We start from the raw sequence: 12,041 nt of genomic DNA, 5'->3' as shown, positions 1-12,041 counted from the left end.
AAAGCTCTCTTGTATGCATTTTAAGAATTCCGACCTCTTTAAGCCTTTTGCACCAAGACTATCCCAGTTAATATTGGGTAAGTTGAAATCCCCTACTGTTATTACTCTATTATTTTTACACCTCTGAGATTTGCCTACATATCTGCTCCTCTATCTCTTCCTGATTGTTTGGCGGTCTGTAGTACACTCCTAGTCAAGTGATTGCCCCCTTTTTGTTTTTAAGTTCTACCCAAATGGCCCCATTTGAGGAACCGTCTAAGATGTCATCCATCCTTACTGCAGTAATTGACTCCTTGATCAACAGTACAATACCACCTCCTCTTTTATTCCTTCCCTTGTCACGCCTGAAGATTCTACACCCTGGAATATTGAGCTGCCAGTCCTGACCCTCCCTCAACCATGTCTCTGTGACAGCAACAATATCATAATCCCATGTGCTAATCAATGCCCTCAATTCATCTGTTTTACTAGTAAGACTCCTTGCATTGAAATAGATGCAATCCAGCCTTGCATTTTTCCATTGTACCTTCACAGGTCTATATTTGCTCTGCCTTCCAAACAGACTCACTTTCTGTTCTATATTACCCCCTACTGTACTTCCACTCTGTATCCCACCCCCCTGACAAATTAGTTTAAACCCCCCCCCCCCCACCCCACAACAGCACTAGCAAGCCTCCCAAGCAAGGATGCTTGTCCTATTCCGGTTCAGGTGCAACCCGTCCAACTTGTACAGGTCCCACCTTTGCCAGAAACAGACCCAGTGATCCAGGAAATTAAAGCCCTCCATCCTGCACCATCTCCTCAGCCACGCATTCATCTGCTCTATCCTCCTATTTCTAAATTCATTAACACATGGCACAGGGAGAAGTGGCTAATGAGATAGTTGATGCATTGGTTTTAATTTTCCAAAATTCCCTAGATTCAGAGAAGGCCCCATTAGATTGGAAAAGAGCAAATGTAACTCCTTTAATCAAAAAGGCAGGGAGTCAGAAAGCAGGAAACTACAGGCCAGTTAGCTTAACATCCGTCATCGGAAAAATGTTAGAAGCTATTATTAAAGGCGTTATAGCAGGGCATCACCACTACCAGTCGCATCTTCCCCTCCCTTCCCCTGTCAGCATTCCGAAGGGATCGTTCCGTCCGCGACACCCTGGTCCACTCCTCCATTACCCCCACCACCTCGTCCCCGTCCCAGGGCACCTTCCCCTGCAATCGCAGGAGGTGTAATACCTGCCCATTTACCTCCTGTCTCCTCACTATCCCAGGCCCCAAACACTCCTTTCAGGTGAAGCAGCGATTTACTTGTACTTCTTTCAATGTAGTATACTGTATTCGCTGCTCACAGTGTGGTCTCCTCTACATTGGGGAGACCAAGCGCAGACTGGGTGACCGCTTTGCGGAACATCTCCGCTCAGTCCGCAAGCAGGACCCTGAGCTTCCGGTTGCTTGCCATTTCAACACTCCCCCCTGCTCTCATGCTCACATCTCTGTCCTGGGATTGCTACAGTGTTCCAGTGAACATCAACGCAAGCTCGAGGAACAGCATCTCATCTACCCATTAGGCACACTACAGCCTGCCGGACTGAACATTGAGTTCAATAATTTCAGAGCATGACAGCCCCCCATTTTACTTTCATTTTTAGTTATTTTTTCTTCCTTTTTTTTTTAACATTCCTTTTTACATTTTTTATAATCTTTTTTTGCATTTATTTCATTTCATCTTAGTTTGTTCAGTTTGCTTACCCACTGTTTTTTTCAGGTTGTTTTTCTTCAGGTTTGCACTTGCTGCTGTTCAATATTCAGTGTATTCACACCTAATCTGTACTAATGCTTTGTCTTTCAACACACCATTAACATATTGTTTGCCTTTGCTCTGTGACCTTTTGGTCAGCTATGTGGCCTGGTCCAATCTGCACCTTCTCCTTTGTTATCTCTTGCCCCACCCCCACCTCACTTGTTTATAATCTGTGACTTTTCTAATATTTGTCAGTTCCGAAGAAGGGTCACTGACCCGAAACGTTAACTCTGCTTCTCTTTCCACAGATGCTGCCAGACCTGCTGAGTGATTCCAGCATTTCTTGTTTTTGTTTCAGATTTCCAGCATCCGCAGTATTTTGCTTTTATTTTAGGTAAGAAAGTAAGTTGTGAAGAGGACATAAAGAGGCTACAAAGGGATATAGATAGGTTATGTGTGTGGGTAAGATCTGGCAAATGGAGTATAATGTGGGATAATGTGCAACTGTCCATTTTGGCAGGAAGAATAAAAGGAAGCATATATTCTAAATGGTGAGAGATTGCAGAGCTCTGAGATGCAGAGGGATCTGGGTGCCCTAGTGCATGAATCGCAAAAGGTTAGTATGCAGACACAGCAAGTAATTAGGAAAGCTAATAGAATGCTATCATTTATTGAGAGAGGAATTGAATACAAAAGTAGGGAGGTTATGTTTCAGCTATACAAGGCATTGGTGAGACCACATCTAGAGTACTGTGTACAGTATTGGTCTCCTTATTTAAGGAAGGATGTAAATGTGTTGGAAGCAGTTCAGAGAAGGTTTACTCGACTAATACCTGGAATGAGTGGGTTGTCTTATGAGGAAAGGTTGGACAGGCTAGGCTTGTATCCGCTGGAGTTTAGAAGAGTAAAAGGTGACTTGATTGAAACATATATCATCCTGAGGGGTCTTGACAGGGTGGATGTGGAAAGGATGTTTCATCATGCGGGAGAATCTAGAACTAGGGGTCAATGTTTAAAAATAAGGGGTCGCCCATTTAAGACAGAGATGAGGAGAAATTATTTCTCTCACAGGGTCGTGAGTCTGGAATTCTCTTCCCCAAAAGGCAGTGGAAGCAGAGTCTTTGAATATTTTTAAGGCAGAGCTAGTTACATTCTTGATGAGCAAGGGGATGAAACGTTTATTGGGGGTAGGCAGGAATGTGGAGTTGAAGTTACAATCAGATCAGCCATGATCTTGTTGAATGGCAGAGCAGGCTCGAGGGGCTGAGTGGCCTACTCCTGCTCCTAATTCGTAAGCTCATATATAAATACGGTGACTATAAGAGCAGGTGAGAGGCTGGGAATTCTGCAGTGAGTAACTCACCTCCTGCCTCCTGAAATAGAGTGTGGCTACCCGACCTGAACCCAACTGGGCCCGACGATATGTGTCGGGTTCGGGTCGGGTCAGGTCGCTCATCTGGGTCCGGCATTTGGGCTCGGGTCGGGTCGGACACAGTGACAGCCAGGAGGTTAAGGCGGGAAATGTGCATCCGGACTCCGCGCTAGTCTGCAGTGAGCGATTCCATCCAAGGTAGAGCACAGCCTCCTCAATATAATCAACTTCATTCTGGTGGTCAGGTCGGGTTGGGTCGGTTCAGGCGCGGGAAAAAAAATCAAAGGACTCGGGCCAGGTCGGGCTTCAATTGCAGACCTGAGCAGGCCTTTATCTTGAAAGCCTGTACATCGTTGACAAGTTGTGATGGGATACTCCCCACTTGCCTGGATGAGTGCAGTTCCAAAAATATTCAAGAAGCTCGACACCATCCAGGACAAAGCAGCCAATTCCATCCACTACCTTAAACATTCATTCCCTCCACCACTGGCGCACAGTGACAGCAGTGTACACCATCTATAAGATGCACTGCAGAAACTCACCAAGGTTCCTTCAACAACAACTTCCAAACCTGCGACCTCTACCACCTAGAAGGACAAGGGCAGACGACACATGGGAACACCACCACCTGCAAGTTCCCCTCCAAGTTGCACACCATCCTAGCTTGGAACTAGATCGCCGTTCCTTCACTGTCGCTGGGTCAAAATCCTGGAAATCCCTTTCTAACATTCAGGCAGTGCTGCATTAACCTTTGAACACAACCAAAGTTTCCAGTCCCTCACTGCAATTTAATTTGCATAGACCTGCCCCTGTGGGCAGGGGCACGTTATGGTGCCAGGGAGGCAGGAATGGGAAGGGTGAGGGACAGCAAAGATGAGCACAGGACAGAGAAAGATTCCAGCAGTTTAAAACAAACAGCATTGGATTGCCGGAATCCCAAACTTTTCAAATCAAAGTGAATTTCAATTCAAATCCTAGGGTAACATTTTCATTGACGTCATCAACACTTAAACCAAAAGATTCAATAATCACAGAAATATGCATTTAGATTTTAAATCTTTCTCAACATTTGATTTCAAATTGCACGCATCTTTCTTTAAACAACTGCAATTTAAAAGTGTTTGTATTCGTTGCTTTGGAAAGTTCTCAGGTTGTGAAAGGTAACCAATATATATTCTTCTTTGTTGCAACTAAACCCAATCAGGAGAGATGTTAACAATGTGCAGGCTACAATCTCATGCCCATCCTCTTATGATCCGGACACAGTAATGTGGTGGTTGTAGACTAGAAACCCCCAAAGGTCAGGAGTTCAAATCCCATCCTGGAAACTGAATTTTCTAAATCTGCTCATTTGAAAGCTGCTGAATTTTTGCAAAAACAAAAAAAAGGTGCAGGTAACATTTCATAGAATGGTTACAGCACAGAAGGAGGCCGTTCAGTCCGTCCTGTCCGTGCCGGCTCCCTGCAAAAGCAACTCAGTAACTCTGATGGCCCCGCCTTTCCCCCGCAGTTCGGCAAATTATTTCTTTTCAGGTTAATTATCCAATTCCCTTTTGAAAGCCACAATTGAAATTGCCTCCACCACCCTCTCCAGCACTGCATGTCAGATCCTAACCATTCACTGTGTAAAAACGTTTTTCCCCGTGTCACCGTCACTTCTTTTGCCAATCATCTTAAATCAGTGTCCTCTGGCTCCCTTCTGTCAATGGGAACAGTTTCTCTCTATCTACTCAGTCAAGATCCCTTTTGATTTTGAACACCTCTATCAAATCTCCACTCAACCTTATAATAAAAGCAAAATACTGCAGATGCTGGAAATCTGAAATAAAAACTAAGTGTTGGAAATACCAAGTCCGGCAGCATCTGTGGAGAAAGAGAGTTAACTTTTAAGGTTGATGACCTATCAGAACTGGTTTTGAGCAAGTGAAAGAGTGAGGGGGAGGGGGGGCGGAAGAACAACAAACGAGAAGGACTGTGATAGGATGGAGGGCAGAAGAGATTAAATGACAAAGATGTCATGGAACAAAAGGCAAAGGGAGCGGTAATAGTTGTAATAAAAGACAAAGCATTTGTTCAGAGAGAGTGTTAAAGGCAGAATAATGAATAGCTTTGTCTGAAAGCAAAAGCATAAAAAACAAGTTTAAGACTGGCACATGGTTTAAAAAAAAAATCATGGTCTGAAATAGTTGAACTGAATTGTTGACTTAATGTTGAGTCCAGAAGGCTGTAAATTGCCTAATTAGAAGATGAGGTGCTGTTCCTCGACCTTGCATTGAGCTTCACTGGAACACTGGACTCAATCTTCTCTTCTCTAAGGAGAACAACTGTAGCTTCTCCAATCTAGCCATTTAACTGAAGTCTCTAATTTCTGAAACCATTCTCGCAATCCTTTTCTGCATCCTCTCTAAAGCCTTCACATCTTTCCTAAAGTGCAGTGCCCAGAATTGGACACAATACTCCAGTCGAGGCTGAACCAGTGTTTTATAAAGGTTTATCATACCTTCCTTTTTTTTTACTCTATGCCTCTATAAAGCTCATATGACTTTTTAACCTGCCCTGCCACCTTCGATAATTTGTGCACATATACCCCCAGGTCTCTCTGTTCAAGTACCAGGTATAGAGTTGTACCCTTTAGATTATTTTGCTTTTCCTCATTCTTCCTACCAAAATGTAACACTTCACACTTCTCTGCATTAAATTCCATCTGCCACGTGTCTCTCCACTCCATCAGCCTGTCTATGTGGTTCTTGAAGTCTATCACTATCCTACTCACAGTTCACAATACTTCCAAGTTTAGTGTCAGCTGAAAATTTTGAAATTGTGCCTGTATACCCATATCTAGGTCATTAATATAGACCAAGAGAAGCAGTGGTTCTAGTACTGGCCGCTGGGGATCCCAACTGTATATCTTCTTCCAGTCCAAATAACCGTTCACCACTACTCTTTGTTTCCTGTCACTCAGCCAACTTCATATCCATACTGCCACTGTTCCTTTTATTCCACGGGCTACAACTTTGCTGACAAGCCTATTATGTGGCACTTTATCAAACGCCTTTTTGAAGTCAGAGTACACCACATCAACCTCATTACACTAATTAACCATTTGTGTCACCTCATCAAAAAACTAAATCAATCATTTAAACAGGATTTGACTTTAACAAATGTGCTGCCATTTCTTAATTATTCCATACTCATCTAAATTACTTAATTTTGTCCTGAATTATTGTTTCTAAAAGCATTCCCACCACCGAGGTTAAAGTGACTGGTCTGTAGTTGCTGGGTTTATCCTTACACCCTTTTTTGAACAAGGGTATAACATTTGCAATTCTCCAGTCCTTTGGCACAACCCTCATTTCTAAGGAGGATTGGAAGATTATGGCTAGTACCACTGCAATTTCCACCCATATTTCCCTCAACAAAGAACAAAGAACAGTACAGCACAGGAACAGGCCATCTGGCCCTCCATGCCTGCGCCAATCTTGATGCCTGCCTAAACTAAAACCTTCTGCACTTCCGGGGACCGTATCCCTCTACTCCCATCCTATTCATGTGTTTGTCAAGATGCCTCTTAAACGTCGCTATCGTACCTGCTTCCACCACCTCCCCCGGCAACAAGTTCCAGGCACTGACCACCCTCTGTGTAAAGAACTTGCCTCGCACATTCCCTCTAAACTTTGCCCCTCGCACCTTAAACCTATGTCCCCTAGTAATTGACTCTTCCACCCTGGGAAAAAGCTTCTGACTATCCATTCTGTCCATGTCACTCATAACTTTGTAAACCTCTATCATGTCGCCCCTCCACCTCCGTCGTTCCAGCGAAAACAATCCGCGTTTATCCAACCTCTCCTCATAACTTATACCCTCCAGACTAGGCAACATCCTGGTAAACCTCCTCTGTACCCTCTCCAAAGCCACCACGTCCTTCTGGTAGTGTGGCGACCAGAATTGCACGCAATATTCTAAGTGTGGCCTAAGGTTCTGTACAGCTGCAGCATGATTTGCCAATTTGTATACTCTATGCCCCGACCGATGAAGGCAAGCATGCCGTATGCCTTCTTGACTACCTTATCCACCTGCGTTGCCACTTTCAGTGACCTGTGGACCTGTACGCCCATATCTCTCTGCCTGTCAATACTCCTAAGGGTTCTGCCATTTACTGTATACTTCCCACCTGTATTAGATCTTCCAAAATGCATTACCTCACATTTGTCCGGATTAAACTCTTGGATGAATTCCATCTGGTCCTGTTGACTTATTAACTTTAAGTATAGCCAGCTTTTTTAATACCTCAACTTTATCAATTGGTAGCCCATCCATATCTCAACTACCTGCTTTTCCACTGTGACTTGGGCAGCATTTTCTTTATTGGTAAAGACAGATGCAATGTACTTCTACTAGTTATCTGCCTATAGAAGACTTTTGGATGCCCTTTTATGTTAGCTGCCAGTCTCTTCTCATACTCCCTCTTTGTGTCTCATTTTCTTTTCACTTTTGCTCTGTCCTTTGTATATGCAGCCTGGTTCCCATTTATATTATCAACCTGACATCTGCCATATGCACACTTTTTCTGGTTTCCCTACCTTTCCTCCTCATGGGAATGTACCTCCACTGTACCTGAACCATCTTCTTTTTAAAGGCAGCCATTGTCCCTCACTGTTTTGCCTGTCAATCTTTGATTCCAATTTACCTGGGAAAGATACATTCTCATCCCAATGAAATTGGCCCTCCCCTAATCAATTATTTTTTACTCTGGATTGCCTCTTGTCTTTTTCCATAGCTAATCTAAACCGGAGAATACTATAATCACTGTACCCTAAATGTTCCCTTACTGGCACTGGATCCAATTGACTTATCTCATTCCCCAGAATCAGATCCAGCGATGCATCCTTCCTCCTTGGGCCAGAAACATACTAATCTAGAAAATTCTGCTGCATGCACTTCAGAAACTCTTCCCTTTGCACTATTACTACCCCAGTCTATATTTGTTCCCACAAATGCCAGGCAATGACCATTTCCAACAAGAGAGAATCCAAGTATCTCTCCTTGACATTCAATGACATTACCATCACTAAATTCCCTCATCAACATCCTGGGAGCGGTTACCATTGACCAGAAACTTAACTGGACCAGCCACATAAATACTGTAGCTACAAAAACAGGTCAGAGGCTGGGAATTCCGTGGGGGGTAACTCACTTCCTGACTCCCCAAAGCCTGTCCACTATCTACAAAGGTACAAGTCAGGATTGTGATGGAATACTTGCCACTGGCCTGGATGAGTGCAGCTCCAACAATACACAAGAATTTCAACACCATCCAGGACAAATCAGCCTGCTTGATTGACAACCCATCCATCACCTTAAACATTCAGTTCCTCCACCACTGGCACACAGTGGCAGCAGTGTGTGCCATACACAAGATGAACTGCAGTAACTTAACAAGGCTTTGTTAACAAACACACAACTTCTACCACCTAGAAGAACAAAGGCAGCAAGCACAGGGGAACACCACCACCTCCAAGCGCCCCTTCAAGTCACACACCATCTTGACTTGGAACTGTAATGGCGTTTCTTCACTGTCACAGGGTCAAAATCCTGGAACTCCCACCCTATTGGCAGCGTAGGCGTACCGACAGCAAACAGACTGCAGCGGTTCAAGAAGGAGGCTCACCACCAATTCGGGATGGGCAATAAATGTTGACTTTGTCAGTGATGCCCATATCACATGATCAAATAATTAAACAGAAGCACGCAGGTAAGGTTGAGAGGACCATGTGTAAGAGCAGGACTGGGAACCAGGATGGCAGAGGGTTGGGCTCAGAATATGTTGCAGGCAAGGTTTCATAGAATAGTACAGCACAGATAGAGACCATTGAGTCTGTGCTGGTGCTTTTGAAGAGTAATCCACTTAGTTCCACTCTCTCTCATGCTCCACATTCCTACAATTTTTTCTCCTTCACTTCTGAAGGCTACTATTGAGTGTGTTTCCACCACCCTATCAGGTAGTGCATTCCAAATACTAACCACACTTTGCGTAAAAAAATTTAGTTATATCTGCATATAAAATTGGTTCTCGGGGCTGTTATACAGTTGGCTCTCTCCTTGCGCTTCTGTCTTTTCTCCTGCCAACGGCTAAAATTCTTCGACTTGCCACTCTGTAGTCCCACCTTTATGGCTGTCCGCCAGCTCTGGCGATCACTGGCACGACTCCCACGACTTTGTGGTCAATGTCACAGAACTTCATGTCGTGTTTGCGGATGTCTTTAAAGCGGAGACATGGACGGCCGGTGGGTCTGATACCAGTGGCAATCTCGCTGTACAATGTGTCCTTGGGGATCCTGCCATCTTCCATGCGGCTCACATGGCCAAACCATCTCAAGTGCCGCTGGCTCAGTAGGGTGTATGTGCTGGGGATGTTGGCCGCCTCGAGGACTTCTGCGTTGGAGATACGGTCCTGCCACCTGAAGCCAAGGATTCTCCAGAGGCAGCGAAGATGGAATGAGTTAAGACGTCGCTCTTGGCTGACATACGTTGGCCAGGCCTCGCTGCCATAGAGCAAGGTACTGAGGACACAGGCTTGTAACACTCGGACTTTTGTGTTCCGTGTCAGTGCGCCATTTTCCCACACCCTCTTGGCCAGTCTGGACATAGCAGCGGACGCCTTTCCCATGCACTTGTTTAATTCTACATCGAGAGACAGGTTACTGGTGACAGTTGAGCCTAGGTAGGTGAACTCTTGAACCACTTCCAGAGCGAGATCACCGATATTGATGGATGGAGCATTTCTGACGTCCTGTCCCATGATGTTCGTTTTCTTGAGGCTGATGGTTAGGCCAAATTCATTGCAGGCAGCCGCAATCCTGTTGATGAGTCTCTGCAGACACTCTTATGTGTGGGATGTTAATGCAGCATCATCAGCAAAGAGGAGTTCCCTGATGCGGACCTTCTGTACTTTGGTCTTCGCCCAAAGATGGGCAAGGTTGAACAACCTGCCATCTGCTCGTGTGGAGGAAAATTCCTTCTTCTGAAGACTTGAACGCATGTGAGAGCAGCAGGGAGATGATGATCCCAAATAGTGTAGGTGCAAGAACACAGCCCTGTTTTACGCCACTCAGGATAGGAAAGGGGTCTGATGAGACACCGCTATGCTGAATTGTGCCTTTCATTATTGTCATGGAATGAGGTGATGATACTTAGTAGCTTCGGTGGACATCTGATCTTTGCTAGTAGTCTGAAGAGACCACTTCTGCTGACGAGGTCAAAGGCTTTGGTAAGATCTATGAAGGCAATGTAGAGGGGCATCCGTTGTACGTGGCATTTCTCCTGTAGCTGACGAAGGGAGAACAGCATGTCAATGGTGGATCTCTCTGCTCGAAAGCCGCACTGTGCTCAGGATAGACATGCTCAGCCAGCTTCTGGAGTCTATTTAAAATGACTCGAGCGAAGACTTTCCCCACTATGCTGAGCAGGGAGATTCCATGTTGCAGTCACCGCGGTCACCCTTGTTCTTATAGAGGGTGATGATACTGGCATTGCGCATGTCCTGTGGTACTGCTCCCTCATCCCAGCACAGGCAAAGCAGTTCATGGAGTGCTGAGAGTAGAGCAGGCTTGGCACTCGATTATTTCAGGGGTAATGCTGTCCTTTTCAGGGGCTTTTCCACTGGCTAGAGAATCAATGGCATCACTGAGTTCCGATTTTGTTGGCTGCTCGTTCAGCTCATCCATGACTGGCAGAGACTGGGCTGCATAAGTAAATAAATAAGTAATAAGGAAAGAAAATGCCTTTATTGTAATTTGGGGTAACAGCCACTTACAAAGTACGATTCAGTTAACAGGGATTTTGTTTGGTTTAGGTTTTATAAAAAAGTCTTAAAATGTGAAATCCTGCCGTGTAATTCTTGCAATTGGTCTGGGGGTTCCTATCTCGTATTTTTCACGTTAACGATCTTACTGAGTTTGTAACACAATAGGTATTCATTTTAGTCTCTGGTCAGCCCCACCGCTCCTCTGACAACACTTTGACTGTTAACATGCCTGGAGAAGACTTTTGGATTCCCTTTTACGTTAGCTGCCAATCTATTCTCATACTGTCTCTTTGCCCCTTATTTCCTTTGTCATTTCTCCGCTGTACTTTATAAATTCAACCTGATTCTCCCTTATGTTATCAAGCTGAGATCTGTCATTCCCCAGCACTAGATCCAGCAATGCTTCCTTCCTCATTGGGTCGAAATCACACCATTTATGAAAATTCTTTGAACACATTTCAAAAGTTCCTTCCCCGCTCTGCCCTTAACTCAATCACTGTCTCACTCAATATTGGGGTAAAGTCTCCCATTATCACATTACTCTATAGTTCTCGCACCTCTCAGTAATTTCCCTGCAAATCTGTTCCCCGATCTCCTTCCCACTATTTGATGGCCCAGAATAGCTCCCTTTATTGTTTCTTCACTCCAACCAAATATATTCTGTCTTTGACCCTTCAAGGACATTCCCTCTTTAACACTAATATTTTCAATACTCATGATCGCACAGCGGTTTCTCAGACGCGGAATGTGACCTCTTGTTCATGCTTGTTCAGTTGTTTAACCTTTTTAAGTGCTGCTGCGCCAGGAGATGTGGAGGTGATACTCACAGCCAAAGCTAACTCCTTGCACTATAGGGCCGCCAGGTCTGAATGGATTCCTGTCCTGATACCCAGTACCTCCTCCTTCTCACCTCCTGTTCCCCATTAAGCTGAGCACTGGCCAGAGCTTTCCCATTTTTCATGTGTTCCTGATTGCCCAGTGAAACTGTTCCAGTAGCAACAGGATTTCCACTCCTTCCCTCTGGCAAACCACTAATGACTGGCAGAACTTTAGCAGGAATACGGCCGAAACTGGATCAGTGGGCCCCGCAACTTCTCCATCCAACAGACAACCACCAGCTGTAGACCAGG

Source organism: Heterodontus francisci, chromosome 41, assembly GCF_036365525.1.
Source record: "Heterodontus francisci isolate sHetFra1 chromosome 41, sHetFra1.hap1, whole genome shotgun sequence".
NCBI classification, from domain to species: Eukaryota; Metazoa; Chordata; class Chondrichthyes; order Heterodontiformes; family Heterodontidae; genus Heterodontus; species Heterodontus francisci.
The sequence above is the reverse complement of the archived record's forward strand: the minus strand, read 5'-3'. Positions refer to the sequence as shown.